Source organism: Alligator mississippiensis, chromosome 3 (genome assembly GCF_030867095.1).
Source record: "Alligator mississippiensis isolate rAllMis1 chromosome 3, rAllMis1, whole genome shotgun sequence".
Lineage (NCBI taxonomy): Eukaryota > Metazoa > Chordata > Crocodylia > Alligatoridae > Alligator > Alligator mississippiensis.
Window position 1 is genome coordinate 241,862,751 of NC_081826.1, and position 16,306 is coordinate 241,879,056.

The window sequence follows — 16,306 nt, forward strand, 5'->3', positions numbered from 1 at the left end:
GAGAAGGTAGTATGTGCAGATGTTCCAGCACTACTTTCTTCACAGGCATGTATTTACATTACAGGAAGAACACAGAGGATGATGTAGGTGAAAATTCAGGTACATTAGAGTAAAGTAAATATATTCCTTCAGAAATATATCTATTATTTATGTTCCTAATTTATCATATGGCATTTCATTCATATCAACCCCTTGAGGTTCTGCAAATGGTTGATTGATAGCCCTGGGCAACTAATTCAGGCTAGATAGGCATATAAAAGTTCAGTTTACCCTATTGAAACTAGAGGTAAGGTGTAAATCATAGCTATTTATTTATTTGTGCCCTTCCAGAGTCTTAGCTAAAATTATTTTTTTATTAAAACTTAAAAAAGGATGTATGCAAGGATTTTTTGCCCTAACTGAAATATGAGACAAATTACATGAAGCATCTAAGAAAGAACTTAGACAAGTTCTTTCTTAGATGTATGTACTGTATGTACTGACAAATTTCCCCTCTACATCTAAAAATGCTAACCACAGGCCCAATCATAAGGGTCTTATTCATCTGATATTCAGACTAGAGCAGAACTTTTCTAGAATGAAGAAAGCATGAAAACTGAGTAATGGTCTCAAAATTTTGGTCTACTGGAAGGATTGTTCAGGTGAAAGTTAAACTAAAACATACAAACATTAAATTACTCATTCAAGATTGTAGCTGCATCACTAGAAGAAAGAAATTTCTCCGTTCACCACTTTACTGTGTATACTCAACTACTGCTATGCATAGCACATGCTATCTTGTCATGCAGAAGTCATATCTAGCCCTACGTGCTTCCCTTACAGTGGTAGCAATTCTCCAGAAGTTGCAGAGGACACCTACCTTTTTGTTCTATAGTACAAGCTTATTACATCAAAAGCTGTGATTTTGTACATCCCCAGTGGTCTAAAATAGAATTTGGAACATTTAATAAAAGATAAGCAGGACTTTTAAAATAATATGAGAGGGCTGGTAATCCTAGAGAGCAAGTTAACTCTATGGCTAAGTACAGATAGTCAAAAGGCCCGAGGCAGAATCTATTCAAGCTCCAGTCTCACCAGTCATGCGGGAACAGAGAGCCTTCGCCCCTCCTCACAAAGCCAGGCCAGGCTGTGGCTCAGTAGGTGGGGGGCTCTGTTCCCCTGCTTGCCCCTCACTGCCCCGCAGCGAGATGCTCTGCTGCCTCAGCTCTGTGACAGTCTGGGGGGAATGGACAGGTAGGCACTGGGCTGGAGCAGTGGAGTGTGAGCCATGTTCCAGCAGTCTACCTTTTGAGAGTGGCAGGGGTTTGCAGGAGTGGTGCAAAGCCTCCTGGGATGCTGGGGAACTGTGACCTCAGGTAAGGATTCTGGGGCCAGCACACAGCCTTAGGCCCTACTCCACCCAGGATACTTTGCCATACACCAGACCACGTACGCATGGGCATGCCCGGGGAAAAACAGCAGTGGTGCAAATATGTGCCACTGCTATTTGTCCCATGGGAAACGCGTGCCCCTGTGGGACACACCCAAGGAGAGCACAGATTCTCTCAGTGTTAGGGGACTACAAGAAAGATACTTAGTGACCCGCTAGAAACAGAAAGTGTCATAATCTGGTCCTTGAATGAGACAGGGTTTTAACTAGTGGAAACTCGGCTGGTTCTATTGATTTCACTGATATATCAATTTGCACCAACCTGATCCTTTGTGTTTCCATAAATAGAATCATAATTTTGAGTTTAATGGAAGCTTCCCATTGTGTAGCTTCAAAACTAATTCTTTTCATGCTAGCACAAAAGAGAAATGGTAAGTCCTTGACTGATGATTGCCAGGATGAAGCCCTTATTTTGCATATATAATCCATCCTACATGGCTGGGTGGCACTGTAGGACCATTATCATCTGTGATCTCACCAGACAGTTATTCAGTTTAGCTTGTTTTGAGGGAAGGTCGGGGAGGTGGTATGGCCCTGTTGATTTGCAACCTCATATGTTCCCTCAGCAACCTCATTTGTTCTCTTGGCTTTAATTACCATTTCTGTGCTCAAGACTCAGATTTATCTCTTCACCCATGACCTCTCCCCCTCTGCTAAGGTTCTTATTTTATTTATGCAATTTCTTTTGATTATTTAAAGGCCCAGAAGAAGCCCTGGTTACTTTACAACAATTTCACACAAAAATTAAAACCTTGCTTCACACTTGCTCAACTCAAGGGGCTAAGTACAATGAATAAACTGCTCAGACAAAATATCTAGTGCTGAATCCCCTTAATAATAGAACCTGTCTGCACTCTTAGTTCCCCTCCAGCTCATCGACCCACCACCTCCACAAAACGTGAGAAGGAAAAAAAAAAGTCTTTCTGACTACTTTCTTTACTTCTTCTCCTGGATGTCCTATTCTACTGCCAGTCCTAACTTATGGTGTCAAAAACTAGAATTCTCATATACCTTTTCCAGTTCTTCACCATACTTTTTCCATTATGGTTTCCCTGACTTGTAAATGGTGTTTTTTCTTCAACATTTTTTTATAATCACCATTTTCTCCAACATTTATTATAATAATTTATTATAATTAGATGATTATATAAATGTTGTATATGTTTGCAGCCTAAAAAGAAATATCTGTAATTTGCCCTCAATCTCTTGCTGTCCCCACCCCACAGGGATTTAGGAGCCTCCATCCAGGTGCTGGCTGATGCAGGGGGAGCCCCTGCCTCAGGTTTCAAGTAGCCTGGCCCTTGGTTCCTCAAGCTCTGGTCTGACCAGTCATGCAAGAACAGAGAGGGTTCCCCCTCCTCACAAAGCCAACCCAGGGCAGCAGCAGCACTGAGATGACAACTCAGGGTCTGGCCAGCAGCAGAGGATGGTTCTGGCTTGCCAGGCTCCCTCTGTGGTAGTGCACACCGGTGCTGCATGCGCTGTATTGCTTTTTTCAGTAGTGTTTTTTTTTTTTACATCAGGATCTCCCGGTGCCAAAAAACCCTGCCATGCTGCAAATTAGCAGCATGGCGAACAGGTGCACATGTGCCACATGTGGCTTGCAGCACCTCATTCTGCTTTGAGCAACTGAACTCTCTCAGTTCCATGGCTGTCAATACCGAATAACTCCTGGGATCAATTAAGTTATTTTGATCTTACATCCATTTATAAGTGATCAAAATTTAACCTAATTGAAAAATTGAACTCCTAGAAACTTTCTCTGTTTTTCCATGAATATTTCAATATCAGAAAGAAGAAGAAAATCATATTTTCAAACTCAAATAAGGGTAGAAAATGTTTAATGGACACCAAGCCAGTATGAGAATGTAACAACCTTAAAATGTTAAATTTATTTCAACAATATAACAAATTAGACCACAATGGAAAAAAAAATGATAAAATAATTTGAATTAATTTTCTTCAAATGATTTCACTGGGAGTTTTGGGGGCATGCAAAAAGCAGACTCTGAGCAGGAAAATTCTGGAATGTATAAATTACTCCAGGCATGTGGCAAATCAACCATTAGAACCTTACAGGTGCTAAAGAGAAACTGTGCATCTTAGCTAGAGTTATAAAATAAAAATAGTGACCTAATTTTTAGAGGCACTAAGTATTCAATTCCAAATGTATCACAGGTAGAGTAAGCTCTAGGGTCTACTCATCATTGAAAAGTCACTTATTTAATTAGGACTAAATTGTGATAACTTTATTCCATGAGCAGTCCCACTGATTTTATTAGATTTACTTCTGGGATAAAGTGAATACAACATAGTGTAACTCACTGTAAGATAAAACCTGGCCTTTATTTCTGTTTATAAAATCCTGAGAATGCCCATGCTAAACTGAGAGCTCTCATACAGATTAATGATACAAGATATTTTTTCTAAGAGTAATTATTCCACATAACGGATTATCCTTACTGTTTAACACACACTCTTCAATAATTTTATACAATCATTTCAGTTTAAACAAGAAACAGGAATACAACCTCTCCATCCATCTCTTGACTTCCATCTCTGTATTCCATATGTGTGGACAGGTTTTGGATGTTTAGGAGGGATTGAGACATTCAATTTTAGTTACAGAAGTTTCTCATTTTTAGCATTATTTTCTGACATACTGCATGTAAAAAGGATCTTTTTGTTTTATTTCACATCTTATCATTTCACTTGCTTCCCTTGTTAAGTAGCCAACACCTTCTGTAACTTTCTACATTTAAGGAACATTTAAGAAAGTTAGACAGAATATGCAATTGAACTTCCAGCCATAGAAGAAGTGTTGGGTTAAAAAGAGAGAGCATGCCTTCAGTCTAATGAGAGGCATAGTGTAAATGGAATTGCATTTGGCACATTTTAGTGCATTGAAACAATTCAAGACTTTTCCTGCTACTTCACTACAAATAGAGTTTCATTATGTCTCAGTTCACCATAAGTGGATTCCACTGTGCTGTAAATAATGGACAGAGTCAAACTTGTTAGTGATGATTTGTTAAAACCTCACAGCAAGTTATCTAAAATTTGTGAATGGAAATCAGGCACATTACATGTACAGTCAAATAGCCTAAATCTGCCCTCACTTACACCTGTGCAACCCACTTGACAAATAAAGCAAAATGAATGCATATGGAATAATCACCATTTTCAAAGCTGTGTTTACTTAACAGGCATGCTAGCATGAGTTTTTACTTTACACAGATGTTTTACAGGAAAATTCACAATGGAAAAGACACGTTTATAGAACACCTTTTGGACTGAAGACAGGTTTAACCAAAACCAGAATTTTACTCTTACAATTCAGAAATGTTTGCAAATTGAATGTTAGAACAGCACATAAGGAAGCAGTTTATGCTTGAACTTTTCAAAACAGAACAGGTCATTTGTCCAGACATCTTAATCAACCCACATCTTCAAAGCATTGGTTATGAGTTAACCAATAAGGAAATTCTGTAGTAGATTCTTCATTTTGGCCATTGTGTTCACATAGTTTTGTCATTAAGGCATATGGTAGCTTTGATGGCTCACTAGGGCTTTGGGCATGCATTACTTTTGTAGCACTATATATGGCCTAATTGTGCTACAAAAAATGAGTGTCCACAGATTTAGGCTCTTTGTAAAGATACAAGATAGCAGGTACAACCATAAAAATAACAGAACCACTACAAAAAAGTTCCTGCTTGAAACAGATGCAACCCCCCAGGCCAGCACTGCCCCCCACCAACAGGGGTCTGCACAGTTCAGTGAGTGGGAAGTCCCGCAAGGGCAGATTTTCCCCCTGCCCACATCCCAGCAAGCCAGGCTGTGAAAGTCCCAGCCCTGCCCCCTTGCCATCTGCCAGTCTCTCAGTGGCAGAGGGAGGAATGCACCCTCTAGCCTGGCACTGGGGCACTGAGGGGTGGGGGAGCTGGTGCCAGGCCAGGGGTGCATTTCCCACTCCACCTCTCAGAGCGGCCAGTGGCTGGTGAGTGAGTGGGACTTAGACTTTGCCAGACTGTCTTGCTGGGCTTTGACAGGGGAAAAGCACCCTGCTTTTTGAACCTCTGTATTTAGCCTTATTCCACAGACTAACCATGAAAAATGCCCCACACATATTTCATTCTTGATCTTCCAAATTTGAACACTGTTGCTTAATTCTGACTCTGAGACTATGCTTTACTTCCTGAGAGTATTATATTCTTCCAAATATACTTACAGTACAAGTATTCTTGTGTGTGAATTTGAAAATTATTTTCTCTCCATAGCCATGGAGAATGCCGGTAATCTGCTTTCTCTAGATACTTATACTAGCATAAAATCATGCAAATGTTTGAGGAGAGCCAATCTGAAATGGACACTAATGTGGCCAAAGTGAGGACATTTAAAAATTCAATTGATTCAAAATGTTATGTTGTTTTTGGCCAACTCATGTGTTTATCTTATTCCAATACTATCCTTTTTTTGAGACCATTCAACATATTTTCACAAACTTCATTAATAGTTTATAAACCTAATTGAATTTTTTACACTAATCTAGCATTATCTAGCCTTTTCCCTACACTAACAAAAATAGTTATATCTAGGAAAGCTTCCCAAGGTCATTGGCCTGTGTCTCGCCTACTCCTCAACAAAGTATTCATTTTTCTTAGTTTCTTGTCAGTGCACCATGATATCCTTCACATCTGTCTGTGCCTTTGCTTTTATTAGCAGAAAATACAGCCGTAGCTTTAGTGTCATGTGTACTATAAAGACAGGATTTTCAAGAGATTTGACAACTCTCATATTTTCCGAAGTATTCTCAACGTAACACAGAAACAGTTTATTACTGTTAAGTAGTGACTGTCTCTCCAGCTTGAATAATGAAGTCCTCTAGGTCAATATTTTATACAATGATGCATTTAAGGAAGCATTCCTTTGCAGCCTAGCACTAAAACAATGGGTGTCATAACACAGATCTATGTATTATCAATCTTTTATGCCACCATAATCAATCTAATTCTTTGGGTAGTGAAAGTATAATATGTTATTGTGTTAAGCCAAGAATTTTCTTTCTCCAAAATGTTTATAAAAGAACATAATAAAATTATTTACAGAGGCCAGCTATACTGTACAAAGTAGAATAAATTTAACCTTCTGTGAACAGTGCTTTCAATGGCAAGAGATTTACATCTGTTGCTTGTAAAACACATTTGTTTAAGATGTAGCAACACCGTTTTTGAGGATTACAGACCCACCCAAGCAAAACATTGAATCAAGGGAGAGGTTTCACTATTTAAGAGCATTTTTTACAGAATAAAAATGCATAAATTTAACCAGGGAGAATTCACACAAGCCAACGGTATTATCCAATAGGCCAAACACTTGCTTTTTTGCCACAAAATGCTGCACTTCTAGAAACAAAAGGGAGTTTTTCACTAGGTCAAATTTGCAAAAAGCATATAACACAAATGAAAAATTACGTTCTTATAAACTGACAGGTGGTTTCTGGCACAGCTTTAGTGGCAATTAGTATCAACTATACCCCACTTGGATATCATAGATGCATCAATCTTGCAAACCCTTAAGAATGCAAGTAACTTTGTTCACGTGAATAATCACAAAGATTTCAATGGGACAACTTGCATGAATAAAGTTATGCATATGATCAAGTGTTTGGTGTTTTATCCATTGGAGGGAGGATGCAACATAATCTTTTACACCAGGGAAACTTAAAAGAATGCATACCTGAAATACTGTTAGTTTCAGAAGCTAAATTATAGTTCAGAGATAGACAAGGATAATATGGCATTAGTCCAAGAGAGGGTTGAATAGGGGAGTTATATTTCCCACTCATTTCTTTTCACAGAGGAACTCAAGTCATATGGTCTACTGAGAGAAAGAAACATAAATTTATAATGGTGAAATACTGTTATACTTGCAATATATTGTAAAACAATATTATGTTTATTATTATTCTACTAAATTATACCATTGTCAGGTTCTCCCAATTACTATTAGGGATGAGAGATATAACTGACAACCTGAGAAACTAAATATACTCATTCAGTGTCAAAACTCAGAACCAATGGCTACACTTGTACTAAGTTAGTTGACTATTAGAGGTCAGATCATTGGCCTCGCTACATTGCCTTCACATCTTTCACAAATGTTATTTCCTAGCTTCCGGTGCTATTAATTTGAAAGAATAATATTCCTGGTTGTGTTGGGATACTTACAATAAAAGAGTAGTGTATGCCAAAAATTTATTTTCTTAATTTCCTGATAATAGTACTTAGCAGTTGCACACTCAGTAGTTGCACACTTAGTCTTTTGTTTTCCATTAGAAAGGAAACCTTGCCATTTCTTTTAAAAGCTGTGACTTCGAAACCCAATGGAACCAAGGCAGCTCTGCTGTACAGGAAATGGCAGGAAAGATTTCAAAATTCTCACAGGAAATCCCTTTCTCTTGTGTGATACAATGTTTCAGTCATTTGAAGCCTCCATGTATCCCCATTGCAAAATGTTGGCATTATGTGTTTTATTTGCTTGCAAGGATGAAACCTGTAGTAGGCACCTGTGCATCTAAGGATGATAGTAAGACACAATTACTTGGTACAGACTGGTACAATGCTTGGCATTTTAACCAAAGTGCATTTTAAAAAACAGTGCTTTTCATTCAAGACCTGTCTCCCTATCCATTCAAATAAACAGAACTAACAATAGCACCAAGCACCATTCAATGGCTACAGAAGCTTTCTAGGTCATCGAAGAGTCAGGTCCACTGCATATTGTCCCTTGTGGAGTACTATGCAATAGTTACAGAGAGTGCAAACAATCATTCACTACATCTAGTCTAGGTGAAGATGGCTTAATTTTTAAGTCATCTACACTTTGACTGGGAGCAGGCACATGCAGAATTCATCGCTTCCAGAAGTGGTGTGTACATCTGTTTAGCTTCATGGGGAACCTGGTGTAAATTGTGGGGTGGAACAGAGGGGATAGGGGGTGCCAGTGTTTTGGGGGTGAGGGGGAGGGATGTGGTGGCAGGTCAGGGGGGAGGGAAATCGGGGGACTAAAAAGAGCTCGGTTAGGGTCAGAGAGGTGGGATTAACCTACAGTGAGTTAACTATTTCCTAAATTGGAAAATGATCTCATATAAGTTAGTTTGCCTGAGTAGGTGCACTAATTTAGATTGGATGAACCATGTTTTCCCTAAATTAACCCCTCTGAACTCCTGCACAGCTGTACATACCCAGAGACTACAGGACCCATAAGGTTGGAATAGCAGTTGATTTAGTATTGCCCCAACTCAAGAGCTGAAGGACATAATAATAAAAAGGAAAAAAAATATATTTATCCTTCCCACAGCTAATACACCATATAGTAAAGAATCCACATGGCCCGGTATTTACCAGACAACAATGCTTAGCAGTCACTGTATATGGTGCTATTTATATTGCAAAAGCTTTACAAGCATTAACTAATTATCAGAATGCCCCAGTGAAGTTACTTATCACCATTTTACAGATAGGAAAATTGACCTAAAGAAATAAAGTAGCTCACTCCAGGGCAGAGAAAAAGCATGCATCATAATCAAAGTTGGATTTCAGGAGCCTCCCAATTCAGGCCTCTACTTACTCTCTAATGCTTTTAGGGATGAATAAATGATGGGTTTTCAAGAATAAACTTGTGAGGAAATGAATAAATTATAAGGAGACAGGATCACAAACCAGTCCTGAAATGTCTACAAAGCTTGTTCTTTCTTACATGACTCCCTTTCAAGCCTCTCTAATATGCAAAACAAGATTGTTTTTAAATGTATACGTTTAAGGCAATTCCAGGTCTCCCAATTAGCATTAGAAATGAAAAAAAACTGCAAAAAGTTTTCTAACAAATACTTACACTTTCAAAAAATTAATTCACTTCAATTATTTGCAACACTTTATATCACATCCCTGTGCAGCAATGCTCTCTCTCTCTCCATTCAGTTCTTCATACATATTGGGAAGAAAGACCAGTTAGGGGACTAGACTATCCCTTTGGTACAAATCTCTCTGCAACAGCTTCTGCATGACCTTACAAAGGTTTTACAATATTATGCTATAAAATATTAGATTTAGACACAGGAATTTGTCATGATCATTACACAATTTTGTATAACATCAATAGGAAGGTATTATGCCATATTCACTGATATGCTTCCACTTCTATAGTTAAAGTAACACAAAGTGCGTGTGGAGTAGATAAAAAAAAAACCTACCATTTCTGATTTCGTAGCATCTTATATCTATTTTGAATTGATTCAAATAATTAAGCAAGGAATACATCAATCAGAAACATTATCTTTCCTTCCTAATAGCAATTTCTCTACCTTAAAACAGAGAATTTCAAATAGTCTCCTTTAAAAATATCCTCTCCCATCATACCTATTTAAATCCTTCAATCCTCTTAAATCTTTCTCTCAGACAGTACTTCTTCACACAAATAGAACCAAACTCCCTGGACCTAATCACATCAGGTCTTGCTGACATTTTGTTGAGTGCTACCCAGACGCTACAATTTTCAAGGTCTCTGTGGCTTTGGGAAAACACTTTTCATGCTGCTTTTCATAGAATGCTTAAGCTTGCACAGATGTTATATCATTGGTATTTGCTGCTTTTAATCTTTTTTCCCCAACACCATATTATATTAAGAAACTGTAAAAAATATATTTAATTACTGGAAAACTTGTATGTATTAGGAAAGTAAATGCTTTGAATATTTATTGAAAATGTGAGTAAGAGCTGTGGTGATCAGAGGGAATGCTTCTTCTTCCCATGTCCTGTCTGAGATGGTTGATGACGGGTATTTAGCAGAATTTGCAGATTCATTAGAATCTGACAGGGCCATGACATGAGCACTTCTGCTATGGAAGCTAACACGTATGCAAGCCAATTCGATTATTAAAATATAACCCACCCTATGGAGTAAGTGCTTGAATACCCCCCTACTACTGAAATACACAGCCCAGAAAGTTTGAGGATCTCAGTGAATAGGTAGCATAAACATTGTAGCATCAAGAATAAATTCCATTGAATCTCTGGGTTCACAGACCTTTTTTTTTTGACAAAACTCTTTTTTGTCAGAAAAGATTGACATGATAAACTGAAACTGATTGTGAAAACGTGTGTCAGTTTGATTATATAAGGGTTTTTTTTCCAAGGATTGTCAAGGAAAATGCAAAGAAAAAAAATGACTCACCACAGGAAACCAGCCCAAAAGGGCAAGTAGTTGAGACACTCTTCTATTTGTTGGGAGACCTAATTTCAAGAACATGTTCTATCCTGATTCAACCTGAACCCAACACCCCAAATGAGCGTGCCATAACTATGGCTATTCTAGGGGGACACTAATCTCTCCTGTTAAGAATTGGTTCATTTTTTAAAATCAGTATTTACTGGAATAAGTACTTAAGTCTTGGTCTTCTACAAGTTACATTACATGGACTATCCTAGGGATGTACCTCCCACTTGAAAAATCTCCAATATAACTCATTTTTGTTCCAGTGGGAAAATCTTTGAAGTCACAGAAGATATGTTGGGACAATAAATCAACTTCCCTCTCAGCTTTAATGCAGAGCCCAATCAACAAAAATCTGTCAAAAATGAATTTCAGTTCAATCTGACTGAAGGGTTTGAGGGTTAAAAATACTGTAACTCATTCCAAGTGCTCTTACTGCTAAATGAGTACCATTATCACCATAGTTACAATTAATTATTCAGTGAATATATGAAAAAAATAATACCCAATATGGTTTTTGCTGGTGCATTAAAGTTTAGATATTGCTGAGTTTCTTAAATAATCTAGAGTATTTAAAAAACTTCCCCCACCATCATGTGTTGATACATTGATGATCATATTGACTTCCAAAAGAGAAAGGAAATCCTCCATTCAAAGATTTTCTAAAAGTGCCTATTACTTGTCAATAGATATTGTAATGCAATAAATAATGTAAGTGATCTGCCAAAAACAAATACTTCTGTGGGGTTTTTATACCACCATACAGCCAAGTCTTTTGTACATTTGAATGAAAGATGGTCAGAAAGCACTAATGGGAACTATTTCAACCATTATTTTAACATCACTAAGATATTGTCCAAGTCATAATCCAAAGTATTATACCATCCTTTTTGTATGACAACATTCTAGATCATTACTGTGTCCATTTTTTGAAGGGGTAGGTATCGAAATATCATAATTGAGATTATTTAACAAGCATTCTATGATTGCTAGTTCCTGCCACATTGCCAAATTGGCTGTTAATCTCTCCATACCTATCCACTTGATTATCTGTACTCCATTGTACTTTTCTTAAGGATCAAGATAAACTTCAGTGCTTCTCATAATGGGTTAAAGTAACATTTTGATTTTTTTCCCCATCTCAACTGTTTATCCTCCATGCGTGATCTTTGATGGGGGAATAGACAAAAGGGCATTAGCCTATGGAGCAATCTGTATATGCACATTTTCATAGCAGATTGAACAATTGTTCATTCATAGGTAATAGAGGAAGGGGATACCCTCAAGGGCCCTCTTGTATATGCTTTTTTTGGTTCAGATTAAAGATCACTGTTTTTCCTTGCTCTGCTAGAATCTTAAGGACAGACCCTGCTCTTAAAATATATGAGTGTGAATTCAGAGTAATTTCAGGGCTTTCATCTAAAAACTGAGGTAAAGGAGATCAGAACTTTATCATTATTTTACCAATGCTGATACCCTTTATTTAAAAACCCAGGAACAGTAAGTCCATGTAACTTTCATATCACTGTATTACTCTAAATTTACAAATGATGGTAATTACAAACTAGAGCAAAAGAGATTTGGAGATGAAATTGGTCTCTCCTCATTGCTTCCAGAAACATCAAAGCACCTAATATGTCAGCTTGACTCTTGTAAACACTCTAGCTACAGCTCTTTTCATTATGTCCTCATATAATCTCATTTTATCAGGGGCCTTGGCTAACTTAGAACAGATGTCAGGGCTCACACTGAGACTCAGTATAGATTAAGCACAAAATTATTTTCTAGAATTTTTTTTTTTTTCTGAGAAACAAGCTTGCCAACTGCTTTTGGTAGGCAGCTATGACTGACAAAAGACATGTGTGATGCTACCTATAATGGGGATCCTAAGCCACAGCCCCCCAGCCCTGCTGGTGCCCCTCACTCCGCACCCACAGCCTCCCCACCCCCCCCCCCAGCCATGCTGGAGGGGGCCCCCTTAGCTGCCAGGGCTATGGGGCCAGGGAGCTGAGTCCTCAGCTCCCTGTTCCCCACAGCAGCACCTGAGCTCCAGCTACTACTTGCAGGATGCAGCAGCTGCTGCGGCAGAGGGGAGTACAGAGCCCAGTCACCCTCCTCCATAGGCAGCAAGGCTGGAGTGGAGCCCATGGGGGTGGAGGCAGGTGCAGGCTGCCTGCTGTGGACTTAGGCTCACAGCTCTGCTGCCCTCCCCATGTGGCCTCCATGGCTTAGCAGGTGGGATCTGGCACAGCAGGGCAAAGTGGGGCCAGGTGCGGAAGCTCAGTGCTATCTCTACAATCCATGCACAGCCACAGTGAAGTACCTCCTGCCCACCTGGCAGCAGTGAGGGGTACAACTCCATGCCGCCACCCCCACTGCTCCTGGGTGGGCAGGGGCCACTTCATCATGGCTGTGCAGGGCTTGCAGCAGCAGCAGCACTGAGCTTCCCCACTCCACTCTGCCCTGCCCTGCCATGCTGGGTCTTGTCTGCTAAGCCATGGAGGCCCCAGGGGGATGGCAGCAGGGCTGGGAGCCCAAGCCCACATTGGGCAGCCCACACCCACCCCCATCCCCACTTCACTCACAGATCTGGAGGGCCCATCCCTCTTCCTGCCAGCGTGTGCAGCAACAGGAAGCCAGCCCCACCTCCTGACTCCTGGACAAACTGCCCACAGCCCCATCACACTCCCTGCCAGGGCCCTGCTGCTGCACATTCTGGCCCCAAGCCCCATACACTGCCCTGGCTGGGCAGCAGCCCTAGACCTGCCCAACTCCCTCCCTCCCTATGGGGACTTAAATCTCCCCTACCAGACTTACCTGTGGGAGCTGCTCTCCAGGCTGCTGAGCATCCATGTGCATGTGTGAGCATGCATATGCACATGGTACCCTCTGCCCACTCCCCCCAGCCCCTTTGTCAGCTTGCACAGAGCTCTTTACAAAAGTGAAAAATCTGGGTGTTTCTCTGTCAAAATGAAAAATACACATTTTTCTTGATCAAAAGGCAAAACCTGCTTTTTTCCGTAGGGAACAAAAAACCTGGATCCCAGCATATAATCACAGACAAACAATCCCATTTGTATACAATAAGATTTAAATGGGAACATCATCATTGAAAACAGGTACTTTATGAAAACTTCAGTAATTTTATATCCATTTTATTTTGAATATCACATAACTAGGTTTACAACATTACTGTGTCTATGACGTGGATTTTGGAGACCTTTAAATATGGATTGTCTGTGTAGTTATTTTGACCTATCTAAGCCCAGAAGTACTGGATATTTGATGAGAATGTCAACATTTTCCTCTATTTTACATTGTTGAAAATGAACCCATATTCTGTTTTTGGGGCATTTCACATAATATGTTTTATAAAAGTTAATATAGAAATTTGTAGTTTGCTGAAAATCCACAAAAAGTGGGGGGAAAAAGGTTTTATTACATGAACACCTTTCAGAAGGATTTTGCTAAAATATTCACACACAAAAAGTCCCCTTTTGATAAAGTTGTCAAAGTCCTCCCTCCAAGCAGCAGGGGCTCCAAGTTCAACAGCTTTTCTGTATGAATATCTTGATACTGCCAGCACTCCATGTACAAAGCTTCCACTGAAATCAGAGCTAATCTTGCATGAGGACTGTTTATTGATTAGGCCAAGACACATACAACTGAGCTAAGATGGAGGGTACTACAAAGTCCAGGTTCCTAGGTAGGTGATACCAGTAAGTAACCCAAAAGATACATTACATATAAACTAAAGTTCCTAATTTAGACATGAAGAAAAAACAAGCACAACAAATAAGCATGTACAATAGAGAAATATTGAGGCACCAGTAAAAAAAAACACACCTATCATTCAGTGTCCTTAAAAATGTTTCCCTCAGGCCAGGAGCCCAGAAGAAGCACACACTTAATGGAAAAGACCCAACAAGGTTCTCTGATTGTTTCAATAGGTCTAGTAGTCCATAATATCCCAGTAGCAGTCCATTAATGGTTTACTAGGTACAATTTACAGAATAAGGAAACAAGTTAAGAGGCTCCCCCTCCTATTTCCTTATTAAATCCACCCAAGCTTTCATGGTGAAGAACAACCCTGTGAGAAATGAAATGACGGTTGAAGAAATATACTGCTACTTTGTCACAAAATTATAGAAATTAGAAATGGAAAAGGCAGCTGAAGTCAGGCTGCCTTTTCTCTTGCCTAGACCTGATTGCTCTTTATAGAGAACAATTCTCTTGCAGGATTGTGGCTTTTTTCATGACCATATCTTAGTAGTAAATCACACAGGCATTCTGTAATCAGCTAATATACTTAGGTCTTTTCCCTCCTCGATTGTTTCCCATTGAAGAAGTCATAACCTACAAGAGATTTTGTTGTTATTAATCCCTTGCACTTATTATTACTACATTTCATCAGTGCTCTATCCAGTTCTATTTTAAATGACTCAAGGGGTGGGGTTTCAAGCATTTCTATAGAAAAATTCTCCTTAGATTCCCCTTTGCGTAGTTCTGTAAAAATCCCCTTTTTCATTACCATACACATCTTCTTTAGTATCAACTTTATGCTTGCTTCAATGTGCTTGATATAGAAAGTTAATGATCCCTTTTCTGTTCAGTTCAAACAATGGACTTGGCAGCCAGTATGAAAATCAGTATCAGGCAAAACTCCTTTTTTTGGTTAGGAACATAGAATGGCAGATGCCTCCTTGGTCATCAGACCTAATCCTCTGTTATCACAGGCTACAACATCACAATAATCTCTTTAATAAAACAATCAAACACAAGTAATTAGTCAGGTTTGCCCCATACAGTTGCTACTCAAAAACTGTTTTAGAACCACAGCTCTTTAATGGTTAGAAAACTTCTAATTTCCAACCTAAAGTTGGTTTATAGCCATTTGCTCTTTATCCAATGTTGTCTTTTAACATAGTTAGTTCCTTTCTTTCTGTGGTGTTTAGTCTCCTAGGATGCAGCTACACTTACCATTATATTGATGTGATAATCTCCAGCAATTTGTGCCGGAATTTATCACAGCACCTTAATGACACATAGAGATGCCCAAACAACTGTGGACCTGGGCACATGTGCAGATGCATGTGACAGGGGGCCCAGGGGGTAAGCCCCGGGCTCCAGAAGGCAGTATTGGGCTGTGGAGGGACTGGCTAGGTCACAAGAGTGCCCCAGTGTATGGAGTCCTATGGCTAGGTGGCAGACAGGGGTCTGGCCCCCTGCTGCCTGGGCTGACCAGGTACAATGTACACCTGGGTTAGTGTTTACACATGCACTTAGGCACAGTTATTTTTGCTTCAGTAAGATAGTACTGTCCCCAACAGTACTATCTTACGGTGGCAAAAATTAGTTTGCTGGGGTCTAATAGCATTGAACGTATAGACTGCGATGCTTTACACCACAGCAAATTAGTTTACTGTGCAGTTAAGGGCACATGTAGATGCACCCCAGAGATATTTATATTTAGGAAACCTATAAGGTCTCAGCTTTTATTTAGTTAAGCTAAACTGTCCAAAGTGTTTTAGGTCTTGTCCTTGCCCAGGGCCACCACCATAAAGCACACCATACCCAGTTGCTTGCACTCAGCATGTACCAAAA